This window comes from Trachemys scripta, chromosome 1 (genome assembly GCF_013100865.1).
Source record: "Trachemys scripta elegans isolate TJP31775 chromosome 1, CAS_Tse_1.0, whole genome shotgun sequence".
Lineage (NCBI taxonomy): Eukaryota > Metazoa > Chordata > Testudines > Emydidae > Trachemys > Trachemys scripta.
The window spans coordinates 216,498,022-216,506,740 of NC_048298.1; the positions used below are offsets into that span (position 1 = coordinate 216,498,022).

At 46.6% G+C, this 8,719-nt stretch overlaps 1 non-coding gene across 1 annotated transcript; it reads right to left on the reverse strand.

The window, feature by feature from the left end:
* Positions 1-3,378: 3,378 nt before the first annotated feature.
* TRNAR-UCU lies at positions 3,379-3,451 on the reverse strand. Its single transcript has one exon. It is a non-coding gene; the product is annotated as a tRNA-Arg (tRNA).
* Positions 3,452-8,719: the final 5,268 nt, after the last annotated feature.

Here is an 8,719-nt window from a genome sequence, read left to right on the forward strand (position 1 = left end):
GGTACTTGCAGAAGTTAATTTAGAACAGAAATACGATTATATGGTCTAAAATTACCTATCTAGCAAAGATTAGCATGGTGTATCTGGAATTTCTTTCACTTGCTTCCAGTCACCCAGTATGAGGCATTGTTCATTTGGCAGGAGTATCAAAATGCCAACCGAAGCAGAACTTTTTGGAACTTAGAAAATACTCACAGCACAATTAAGTTAATGTAAATCCATTCTAATTGGATCAGCAAGAACTATGCTGAATGGCTTGATTATTACATTGAACAAACAAACAAAAATTGCTATGGCTGTTTATATATGCCTAAAATCAAAATACTGCCAACTTTCCCACCCATCTGTTTTATGTGGGTCTCTTAAATATATCCAGATGGACTTTTTATTAAGAATTTCAACTTTGAAATTAGGAGCATATTGTTACTTTCAGCAAAGTAGGACACGGGTTGCATAACTAGGTCATCTAAAATCCAAATATTTGCTGCGTGTCAGCACTTGTGAACTCTTTCTCTCCTTTTTTTTTAAGTATGGGAATTCTCCAACAAAGAGGTTACCAGATGAAAAGTTCCATAGACCAGAGGTCCCTGGGAATCTATTTGCTTCACTTTCATTCTTGTTCTTTGAACATAATGATCTTGTAGAGACAGAAGAGTGAAACTAGACTTTTGTGAGGCGGGGGTGGGAGAGAGGTGTATATTTATTTAAGAGGCATTAAAGGCTGTAGTTCAGTACTTTAAATAATGTTGTCCTGCCTGTTGCCATCATGTTTACATGTTTAAAATATGTACCGCTTTGAAGTGAAAACTGAAGAACTGTGTGACCAAAGGCTTTCCATTCTGTGCAGTGCTTCCTGGTCACAACATAACAGTGCAGTTAAAAAGTCACTGGTAGCTGGATCAAACCCACTTAAAGTTGACCGTTTCATTTTATTAAATGTGAGAGAGTGTGCCTGTTAGAATATAGATATTCAGGTCTGCCTGTAAAGGCCTATACTTTAAAAACTTAGGTGTATTTTTATCACCTAGCTAGTTATAGAGGTATAAAACAAAGAATCAAAATCACAGTCCGCCTGTGTATGGGCCTTCTCTCACTAGGATAGTCTGAGGCCTTGTTCTCAGGGAACAGAGAATAGGGAACAGGGACACGAGGTAAAGGCTCTGCGGCATCAGAACTGGGAATAGGGACATGGGGTAAATGCTCTGCGGCGTCAGAGCCGGGAAAGGGGATGCGGGGTAAACGCTCTGCGGCATCACAGCTGGGCAGGGAACACTGGGGAACAGACTCTATCGGCGTATAGAGATAAGCCCGACTGGTGTGAAGGGCTTCAGAATATGCTTGCTTGGAAACTAACCCCAATAAACATCGCATTGTCTGCGCTTCGGACTTCTGGTCTTATGCTGCTTGCTGTCTGCGTGACAAGAACCAGGGAAGTGGGGGGGTTGAGGGAAAGCCCTCTAACAGTGCCACTTCAGCAAATGCCAGAATATTGATCACTTTTAATCTTGCTGGTTGCAGAAGGGAACAGATAAAGCAAGTGTATATATTACAAGCAATGGTGCACAATGGCCTGCTCATTTCTCAGGCAATAAATACATGTCCGTGTTTATACAATGGCTAACTACCTTCACCCTCCTGATTAGCACACGAGAATCTTCCTATTCATATCTTAGAGCAGTGGTTTTCAAACTAGGGCCACCGCTTGTTCAGGGTGGTGGGCCGGGCCGGTTTGTTTACCTGCCACGTCCGCAGGTCCGGCCGATCGCGGCTCCCACTGGCCGCGGTTCGCCGCTCCAGGCCAATGGGGGCTGCAGGAGGGCCGGCCAGCACATCCCTCGGCTTGCGCCGCTAGGGGCTTGCCCTAATTTGAGAACTACTGCCTTAGAGCATATGATTTCAATTACAGGAGGGATGCTTCATTTTAAACATCACTTTCTGGGGGTGTTAGGCAACATATCCTTCCATAAAACAGGGTGATCAAGATTTATCCACTGGTCATTGATGCCTTTTGTTGTATTGTGCCTAGATATAACTTAAATCACCTACAATATAAACTCATAAGCATGCAAGAGAAAATGTTAGTAATGAAAATGTATGTATTTGTCCCTAACACTTTTAGAGGATTTCCTATTCAGATGCTAATAAATAAGTTTTTAAAACTAGCATTGAAAGAACTCAGTGTGGGTCTTTCATGACCTACACCAGAGGTCTCCAAACTATGGGGCACGCCCCCACTAGGGTGCCACCTAACTCCACCATGCCCCTAGCTCTGCTCCAGCTCTGCCCCCAGCTGCAGTCCCGGGCCCTGTGCCTGACCCTGTCCCCAGCGTCGAGATGGCTTCACACCCAGCTGGGGCCCTGGCTGCCAGCCCTGGGCCCAGGTGCTGCCCCATGGCTCCGTCCCCATTCCCACCCCCAGCTGTGACCCCAGCCTCAGTCTCCTTCCCCCTGTCTGCCCCCCACACAGGAGCTGCAGCCTGGCTCCTGGCCCTTGCTCCAGGGGGTGGAGGCAGAGGGGTATGGACGAGGGGAATGGGGGGCATAACTCTCAAAAGTCATGGGGACCAGTGACCTACACAGATTCCACAGCTGAGCCAGATCATTTTCTAGAAGCTTTGGCATACTTCTGGCATGGCGATGACTAGCTCTGCTCGGCTCTAAGTCTCTGTGCTTTGTCTTGGGATGGCTTCGCCTGCCATCTTAAGGCATTCTCATCCACTGTAGGGATGTGGAAAGACACTGAGACGTGATGCTGCAAGAGAGAGGGAGGGAGAGCTGCGCTTCATGGTCAGGGGGTCAGTCCACACAGGTTTTGGCATGTAGGCAGCAAAGCAGCTGTGCTTGTGTATTTGTGGCCGAGAGATGAAGGTGGTGGAGTAGTAATCCACTGGGTGTTGCCCGCGGAGCTTAGAATCCCGTCGACTATGCGCCTTCCCTTTTGCCAGCCTTGTGTTTTTCAAAAATGGTGGACGGGCCTCTGGATATCAGAGACATTTGCAAGGGGCCTTTGGTGCTCCTGCAATGCCTCGCAGCGCTAAGAAGTTGCCATCTGGCCCTTCCCCAGCAGGGTTTCCTGAAGTAGAAGAGTGTGGTGGTCGCTCTTTCATCTTTCTGCCAGACATGCTGTGCTTGGGGGCAATCTTTCCCTGAGACTCAAGAGAGCCAGAAAGCCCAACTTGTCTGCAGTCCATGGAGGCAGGAGAGCGAGAAAAGAGAGAGACTTGCAGAGAGAGCCTTGCTTTGCCTGCAAGGGTCTCAGGAAGCTGCCCACTTTCCCACAGACTGTCAAGTAGCTTCCAAGCCATGGTAGCTGAAGGAGTTGCCATCTGCCTTGTCAGACCAAGGGCTGTAAGTATAAGCAAGAGCCTGAGAAAAGAGCACCCCAGGTGGGACTTGAACCCAAAATCCCTGGCTTAGAAGGCCAGTGCCTTATCCATTAGGCCACTGGGGTGGGTACCAAGTCCTAATTTTCTGTGGTGAAAGTGGACAGATGAGACAGGGGCTGACATATCACTATGGAGAGCTTCATTCGTATGGAAGGGAAGAAGCGAGCCTTTGAGGCCTTGGCCAAGGACTGCTGCGGGATGCTGCCACCCTCAGACCATGCGTAGCCCTCCACTCTGGACACAGACAGGCTCTTTTATTGACTAGCTGAGTCAGGTCATTTTCTACAAGCTTTGGCATACTTCTGGCATGGCGATGACTAGCTCTTCTCGGCTCTAAGTCTCTGTGCTTTGTCTTGGGATGACTTTGCCTGACATCTTAAGGCATGCTCATGCATTGTAGGGCTGTGGAAAGCCATTGAGACATGATGCTGCAAGAGAGGGAGGGAGAACTGTGCTTCATGGTCAGGGGGTCAGGTCTCGCAGGTTTTGGGGTGTAAACCAAGTCACACACAGGTGAAGGCAATGGAGTAGAAATCAATTGGTTGTTTCCCATGGAGGTTAGAATCCCATCAACTACGGGTCCTGCCTTTTGACAGCCTTGTGTTTTTTGAAAGTAAGTGAGGGGGGGAAGAGCTAGCGATGGAGGGAAGGGGGATGGAGTGAGTGTGGGTGGGGCCTCAGAGGGGGGGGCAAGTGCATGGTCTCAAGGAAGGGGCAGGTGATGGGGTGAGGGTGTCTGGGTTTGTGCAATTAGACAGTTGTCAACTATAGAACTAGAAGGTAGGGAAGAAGCTCAGGGAAAGGCTGCAAGTTTTAGGAGGGAATGGACCTTGGCTGCTGACTAGAGGGTCCTTGAGCTGGAACCCAAAGTAGAAGGTGCTCCCGGTTCTCCTGCCAGTGACTGAGGGAGTGGCACTATGGTGCAGTGAATGGGAAGAGTGCCTAGGATTGCTGAAGGAAGATTTTTGCACCCAGAAGGGGAAAATGCCCATAGAGACCTTGCTGGAGGGTCAACTCATGAACAGGGGTACTGGAGCAATTTCTATAGTGGGGGTGCTGAGAGCCATTGAAGCTGTAAACCCTGTATATAATGGAAACAACTTCAAGCCAGGAGGTTCGAGAGCATTCCCAGCACCCTTAGTTCCAGCGCTTATAGTCATGAAGAGGCAGCAGCAGCTTGTGGAGCGAGAGAGGGGCTGTAGACCAAAAGAGAGGCAGAGAGATACTGTGCAACAGTGGGAAGAGGTATCAACCTCATGAAGCTAATCCCCAGAATGGTGAGAAGAAAGCGCTGTCCTAGTAATGAGTTGAGCATCCCGTCACATGTAGTTAGTGCTACTATTTGTAAAATGGAGCTTCCAAGTATGATAGACAAAACTATCATTTAGGGGGCTAAAGGATGATGTTTGGAATATATGGATGTAGTGGAACTACAGGTTAACATCCTACAGTGTCAAGTCAGCTCTTTGTTCTGAGGTAGCTATGCTTTGCTCTGTGGCTCTTTCAGATGACATCTGAAACACTTGGTGCCAGACGGGGTGAAAGTAACTTAAAGGACTTACCGGTACGCCGAAGTCCTGAGCAGGGGCATGGCCTCAGCCGGAAGAGGCGGGGACATTTCAAGATTTAAAGGCCCTGGGGCTCAGGCTATGGCTGGGAGCTCCCAGCCCCCATAGTTTTAAATCACCCCGGAGCTACCAGTTGCAGAGGCGGCTGGGAGCCCCGGGGCTCAGGGGCGAATTAAAGGGCCCAGGGCTCCCCGCAGTGGCCAGAGCTCCAGGCCCTTTAAATCACCACCCAAGCCTGGCTGCCGGAGCTCCGGTGGTGCTTTAAAGGGCCCGGGGCTACCTGCAGTGGCTGGAGCCCTGGGCCCTTTAAATCACCGCCGCAGAAGCCGGTCCAGTCCGGCACGGCATACTGGCTCTTGCCGGTACGCCGTACCAGCTTACTTTCACCTCTGGTGCCAGATTTTAAAGATATTTAGGTACTTAATGATGCGTATAAGCAACCAGCAAGATTTTTCAAAAGCACCTATCTGCATCCTTAGGCACCTTTAAAAACTAACCCTTAGCTGAACAGAATGGGCACGTTTTGTAAGTCTGGGAGCTTTGCCCTTGTAGCTTACTACTTGTGTAGTCAAGTATACCTTTCTAAAAGGGAGTGTAAATTTCTGGCACTAATGTAAAGAAGCAGAGAATGCCACTAAAGCAGAATTCCCACTGCACTGGGGGATTAAGTTAGTCGTAAGGCATTGAGGAACTGAGCCTGTTACATAAACTTCAGTCACTGGGCTGAAGCAACCTTATCATAGCAGCTTCCACAGCTGCTGTGTGTCCTGGGGAAGAGGATTTCTTCCCTGTGTCACCACTCATCTACCTGGTTTGGCTAACTGGAGTGAACTGGGGCTCTGGGTTTGGCCCGTGAAGCAGATAGACCATATATAATAGATACTTTATACTTTTTATTTCTATTAAATAAAATTCACTTGCTCACTCTGGTGAATAAATAAGACCAGTGCATAATTAATAGAATAAATCTAAAGAAAGGAAATTCTCTAGTTTATTTACTATACAATTTCTCTAAAGTATCCCCTTTATTTTTAGAATAGTGAGGAAAACACTTAGTTTTGGCTGCCTTTTGTGTCCTTATATGCAGTGATGTTGGCCCCAGGATATTAAAGAGACAATATGGGTGAGGTAAAATCTTGTATTGGACCAACTTCTGTTGGTGAGAGGGACAGGCTTTCGAGCTTACACAGAGCTCTTCTTCAGTTCTGTGTAACTTGAATGCTCATCTCTCTCACCAACAGTTGGCCCAATAAAAGATATTACCTCGCCCACCTTAGTTTTCCTTATTCTTGTGTGGATTTAAAACTCTTCTAAAGTGAAGGATACATTGTAGGAAATAGGCTGAACAGCTTTATGCAAAAGTTTCTATTCAATTTACTGTAAAATAGAGAGAGCATTCAGTTTTCCTTCTCGCTAGTTGATTGACTGGGTCTTCTATCAAAATGTCTGGAAATGCTCTAGCAAATTGGGATTTGCTCCATAAACTAGAGAAGAGTTTTGAACGTCTTAAAAACTTTAAAGCTAGTAAAAATTCTCCACTGTAGTCAGGATTTTGGAACAGGAGGCCATGACATACAAGTCACTTAGGGCAGTGGCTCTCAACCTTTCCAGACTACTGTATCCCTTTCAGGAGTCGGATTTGTCTTACGTACCCCCAAGTTTCACCTCACTTGAAAACTACTTGCTTACAAAATCAGACATAAAAATACAAACTATCACAGCACACTATTACTGAAAAACGGCTTACTTTCTCATTTCTACCATATAATTATAAAATAAATCAATTGGAATATAAATATTGTACTTACATTTCAGTATATAGTTTATAGAACAGGATAAACAAGTAACTGTATGAAATTTTAGTTTGTACTGACTTCGCTAGTGCTTTTTATGTAGCCGGTTATAAAACTAGAGAAATATCTAGATGAGTTGATGTACTCCCTGGAAAAACCTCTGTGTATTCCAAGGGGTATGTGTACCCCTGGTTGAGAACCACTGACTTAGGGTATGCCTACCCAGCAATTAGACACCTGTGGCTGACCTGTGTCAGCTGACTCAAGGTCACAGGGCTCAGGCTGTGGGGCTGTAAAATAGTAGTGCAGACATTCAGGCTCGGGCTGGAGCCTGGGTTCTGGGACCCTCCCCCGTCACAATATTTCAGCCCCTTAGCCTGACCCCCTAAAGCCTGAGTCAGCTGACATGAGACAGCCATGGGTGTTTAATTGCTGTCTAGACTGAGCGTTAGAAGAAAGCTGTGCTATGGTTGCTATACCTGCTTACGGCTAAATTGTGGCTGAAAGCACAGAGTTGGGGGCGGGGGGGGGGCGTGCTGAGAAAGGTGGTATGCCCAGGGGAGCACCTGGGGCATGCAGGCACTAGTTACCCCATTAATACCACTTTGTAGAATGTGGTGTCAGCTCCACCTGCTTTGGGCTAGCTCCTGTGGCCGTGCCATGTCCCCCGTTTCTTATACCACTCAACACAACTGGGAGTTCCTAGCAATGTGGGTAGAGACGCTTGGTGATTGTGCTCAGGCTGCCTGAGCATCTTAAAAGCTCAACACCCAGAACTACAGTTCAGTGAGACTTGAGGATGTTCACACCCTTTTGGGAGGCTCACCCCAATTCTGCAAGGGGCAGAGTGGGCAAGGATTGGAACTGTGCCTGGCCTCTGTACAGGGGTATGATGCAAGGAAAGGAAATGTTCCTTGTACCTGCTATCGATCTCTCCTATTCTGCAGGGCCAGGTACAACCGCCCCTTTAGCTGGGGCAAACACTCTAAAAAGAGGTTTTAGAGTTACCACACAGCAACTGGAGCAGACTGAGGGAAATACATGATCAGCCTCTATTTATAACTTTTTCCCAGACTTTGTTAATGAGCTGTCATGTGCACAGAATTCTTTGTGTGTGTGTGTGTGTGTGTGTGTAAAATGCTTCAAAGTTGAGGGGAGAAGTCTACAAGGGTCCCTTATTTAAAGTGTTCTGTCTTTCATACTGTACTATGTATGTGTGTAGTACATACAGTACTAAGAGCCTTCAGTGCGCCAATATGTCCACCAGGAGACTGTCAAAGCTCACAAATGGCAAGTGAATGCTAAAGCAAAACTGCTCTCTGGTAAGTTTATGCATTAAAGGCCGATAACTGACTTGAAAATGTTGAGCTACGAGAAATACGAAGGAAGCACAGAATAATAGCTTGGTAAACCAACTCAGAAAATGAAATTAGCCCCTTGTGTGAGCGCGTGCCTCAAAAACCCCCCACAAAAAACAAAAAAAAAACCCCAAAAGAAATTCCAAAAGTCAAGGCCAACTTTTCTTAAAATGTACTGCATCTCTTGGTATCTGCATGTAACAACAAAAAGAGCAAGGATAGCCACCGGCTAACTGAAGAGAATTAGTACATCTCTGTCAACATGTACTTACGGGGCTAAATTCTATGCTGGTTTACACTCTGCATATCCACTGAAGGCGATACACTTGCATGTAGTATAAATGATACAGAATCTGGAATCTGACCCATTGTGTTCAGTAGGCTTTTTTTTAATTAGGTGTCAGACTACTTGGCTCAGATATATGGCTCATCCCTGGGATGGCACGTTCCTATTGCCTTTCTTCGCAAACAGTTGAGGTGGCTGTTGAGAGGTGGAACTTGTTGCAAACTAAGTTTCTGGTTACAATGGAGACGACAGCAAAATAATTTTTGTTTGTGAACTTTCTATGGCCATGCTTTTGTTCTCACTGAGGCAGATAGTAAAACGTCAATTG